The 4,485-nt window shown below is 44.2% G+C and overlaps 1 long non-coding RNA gene across 1 annotated transcript; it reads left to right on the plus strand.

Annotated features, from left to right (window-relative positions):
* The first annotated feature begins 1,411 nt into the window (after positions 1-1,411).
* On the plus strand, positions 1,412-4,268 carry LOC147343650 (uncharacterized). The gene is made up of 2 exons (XR_015156353.1): positions 1,412-1,545; positions 3,959-4,268. It is a non-coding gene; the product is annotated as an uncharacterized LOC147343650 (long non-coding RNA).
* The last annotated feature ends 217 nt before the right edge of the window (positions 4,269-4,485 follow it).

The raw sequence follows: 4,485 nt of genomic DNA on the forward strand, positions 1-4,485 counted from the left end.
GAACCAACCCTGCTGACACTTTGATTTCAGACGTCTAGCCTCTAGAACTGTGAGGGAATACATCTCTACTGTTTTAAGCCATCTGGTTTGTGGAAGTGACTTTGGAATGGAGTCATGGGTAGGATTAGCCCCAGAAGAGCTGTCCTGGGCAAGTTACCACTGCCCAAAGCTCTCCAGAACTAGAAATCCCACTTATGACCAACTCTCTAGGGTTTTCCAGATGACACAGAAGATGGTAAAGAGTCTGCCTGCAATGCAGGAGACCTGCGTTAGATCCCTGAGTCAGGAAGATCCCCTGGAGAAAGAAATAGCAACCCACTCCAGTATTCTTGCTTGGAGAATCCCACAGACAGGGGAGCCTGACAGGTTACAGTCCATGGGGTCACAAGGAGTCAGACATGAATGAGCAACTGAACAACTACCCTAGGCATGGCATAGCTTTAAAAAAAATTCTCAAAACTCACATCTCATTTAGACCATTCTCCCAGGATTATTGGAGTCAATGGCTGTGCACCGAGAGTGCCAAGCCTAGCGATTCCCGTGTCACTGGCCCATCCAAATTTTACTGTGACATTTTTGGTTACTATTCTGGCTTAGCAAATTTAACCTCTGAGTACCCTTGTAGGGCTGCTTGCTAACTCCCCATCTACATATTTTACCTCTCGAGGCTTCAAGCAAGTTCCACGTCCTCCAGCATCCCCCCACGCAGCACAGTGCTCTAGCACGCTTGTGTTCTCTAACTCCTTCAGCCTTTGTTACAAGGACTCCAGGAAAGCCTGCCAGCCCATCCTCTTTTCTGATTGTCATCTGGGATTAGGATTCATGTTTTACAGCTGCTGGAAATGGTCACTTCTTTTTATATCCCCCAGCTGCCTAGCACATGGTAAGGAGCATCCTGGTGCTTTTCATCTACTGATTAACTGATTCTTGACCTTTTCATCAGGAAAGCAGTTGTCATAAATCCATGGAGAAAATTCTCCGGGGCTTTATTGCTGGTAGTGGTGGTGATGAGGGGTGACTGGGGCTTCCCTAGTGGCTCAGTGGTAAAGAATCTGCAACGCAGGAGACTTGGGTTTGATTCCTGGGTCAGGAAGATCCCCTGAAGGAGGGCATGGCAACTCACTCCAATATTCTTGCCTGGAGAATTCCATGGACAGAGGAGCCTGGCGGGTTACAGTCCATGGGGTCACAAAGACTCAGCTGGTCATGTCACAGCTGTGGACTGAAGAGTCCTGGAACGAAGTCCATTAGTCTCTTCTCAGTGACATTTGAGAGATACTGGATTCTAACTGGTAAATGGGAGATGGAATATATTGGGGAACTGGCCCAGAAGGCACGTTACATAGTATAAGTACCAACTCCTTGTTACCCTTATAAAGCTCAGAGCCGGAAAGGAGTGGGAGTGAAGGGAGGTCTCAGGTAAGGGGAGCTAGAGGTCTGGAGAAAACAATTCCCTTATGTTCCAGGAGGAGCCTCTGAATGACTGGAAGCAGTAGAGGGGCCCCTAGGAGGGAAGGAGGTCAACCAGCAGGAAGATATCAAAAGGTAAAGTCAGATGTGGGAAAACCAACTTTGGCAGTTTCTTAAGGCTGATCTCTGGTGGGAGAATTGGGTCGTTTCTTTCTCCATTTCCATCTGAAGGTGGGGGGTGGGTGTTCATCTGGATATCTGCTTCATTTGTGAAAGCTTTTACATTATAGAAAATATATTACAAATACTTAAAAGAAATTGTTTTTAGAAGAGCCCAGGGAGCTTTTCACAGAAGCGATTAAAAACATCTCCAGCTTTGATCCACTCCTTTGCAGTGTTTTGGTTTTAAATCAGACACTCAAGTCCTCTATAAAAATAGCCAGCAAATTTAACAACCACAGATATATATTTTAAAGTGTAAGTGTTCTTAAATCATATGTAGGATAAGCCAAGATTAGCTTCTTCATTTTTAAGGAAAAAAACTCCTATAAATTATGAATATATTTTGATTTGGAATAATTAAATGATTTTTAAGCAAATCAAAGTATTTTTATGCCAACATGAAACTTTACTATAAAAAGTACTTGTTAGTGCCAATGTTTTTCTTCATGTTTAAATATGAAGGAACATCACATCTTTGAAACAGCAGGTAACACTTGAAGCACTGACACTTCTTGACAAGGAACTCATCCAGTCATTTCAGGTTTGGAAATAATCTCACCAGGTTAAGGACTCTGGAATTGAAGGTATCCGATTTAAAGGGATTTTAGTGTTTGCCTATGTCTCTGTTTCAAACGGAAACTGTGTCTTGAAACAGAATTACTGAAGCAAGATAGAGAATCTGCCACTTGTAAGATAAGAGGCTCTAAATCCTTAGAAGAGCTATGGTAACAGGCTCTTTGACACTCAATCATTTCATTCCATTGATGTCCTGTTACCTGGTAACCACCTGTTGATTTAAAAAATATTCACAACTTAAAAGTTGAGATTTGTGCTTTATTCAATGGGAGGTTTAGGACTTCAAGACAGGAGACAGCATTTCAAGTCACCCAGGGAGAACTGCTTCAAGGAGGCAAGGGGAGGAGCCAGGTTATACAGAAGTTTTACAACAAAGGGCAGGTAGTCTGAACATCAATTATTGTTAATTGAAGAAAACCAGATATCCCACGGAGAAGGCAATGGCACCCCACTCCAGTACTCTTGCCTGGAAAATCCCATGGATGGAGGAGCCTGGTAGGCTGCAGTCCATGGGGTCGCTAAGAGTCGGACACGACTGAGCGACTTCACTTTCACTTTTCACTTTCATGCATTGGAGAAGGAAATGGCAACCTACTCCAGTGTTCTTGCCTGGAGAATCCCAGCGACGGGAAGCCTGGTGGGCTGCCGTCTATGGGGTCACACAGAGTCGGACACGACTGAAGCGACTTAGCAGCAGCAGCAGCAGCAGAAGTTAATTCCTTACCCCAAGTTAAGGAATTCAGCACTTTTCTCTGTGTGGGAAGCAGCAAGAGTCTGGGCTCACTGAGATCATTCCTTTCATGTGCATCTCAGCAATTCTGGACCAGTATCGTGTTTTCTCACATCTTCAGCTCCCTTGGGACTCATGGTAGGGAGTGGCTGGTCTAATAGCTGTTGGGTGGTCGGTATTCTTCTCCTTCCTGAGTGCCCTTCGGGCTCACCAGCTCACATTGGAGGGCTAGAGTTGCTGATGACTGTGACATCCTTGTTTATTGATATGGCAGGAAATACTCCATTTCTCACACCTTAACTATTTTCCTGGAGAAGGCAGTGGCACCCCACTCCAGTACTCTTGCCTGGAAAATCCCATGGGTGGAGAAGCCTGGTAGGCTGCAGTCCATGGGGTCGAGAATAGTCGGACATGACTGAGCAGCTTCGCTTTCACTTTTCACTTTCATGCACTGGAGAAGGAAATGGCAACCCACTCCAGTGTTCTTGCCTGGAGAATCCCAGGGATGGGGGAGCCTGGTGGGCTGCTGTCTATGGGGTCTCACAGAGTCAGACATAACTGAAGTGACTTAGCAGCAGTAGCAGAACTGCTTTCCCAGATGTTCCAAGAAATTGGAAAATAACACTGAACATTTCTTCTATGGCAATACTCAACCACCAGCCAAGAGACTGAAGAAATCTTATTTGAAGACCTACCCCTAAGAGACCTCTTTAGTGGTCCAAGCCTAAAAATACTGTGTAGGAGTTCACCAAGAAAATGAACGTGCCTTGCTTTAGAAATTATGTAAGAGGATGCAAATGTTTACTAGACCAAGACATCCGAGAGACAGATTTTTTTCAGCGACTTTAGCCCCTTTGCTAATATTAAACTGCACTTGCTAAGTGGGCAGTCCATTTCACTCTGAAGGAAGACAGCCCACCAGAAAAAATCCCTCCTGGCTATTCTGTACGCCTAATACAATGCTCTCTGTTTTCTTGACATTTGCTTTTGACACCTCAACCAGTTTCTTGTCTTGTTTAGGATCCCTGTGGAGTCAATCTGAAGGAGAGAAGGACGCTTCCAGTGGTTAGGTGGTGGCCAATAAGGATGACCTACATTCCTTTTTTTTTTTTTTTTTTTGATGACCTACATTCCTGTTCCCGATGGTTGGGCTTATCAACCTGGAGCGAGTCTGCGTAGGTCATTGCAAAGAGTGTAAGACACAGGACTTGTCTACAAGAAAGGAATTTTCAAGAGGCTTTGGGAATAGTTTCTCCTACTGAAATGAAGGAGCTCTCTCTGAAGGAAAGAAAAGAAAAAGCTTTAGAAATAAAGCCTAAAACTCCCTCCTGTGTGTTTAGATTCTTAAGTCTGCAGGTAAACAAGCCAGCGGGGAGTGTCTACACACGAGGTGAGGAGGGAGGCAAGCAGGGGAAGATTACCACTCATTATGCCACTTGACATTAATTAAAGATCTTTTAAAATAAAGAAGGTGTCAGATTACTTTTCCACTGAAGTAATATTTACATTAATTATGCCAAATGCCGAAACTGTTTGCTATATCCAAA

This window comes from Bos grunniens, chromosome 27, assembly GCF_055505025.1.
Source record: "Bos grunniens cultivar Pamir isolate PY7600 chromosome 27, Bosgru_T2T1.0, whole genome shotgun sequence".
NCBI lineage: Eukaryota > Metazoa > Chordata > Mammalia > Artiodactyla > Bovidae > Bos > Bos grunniens.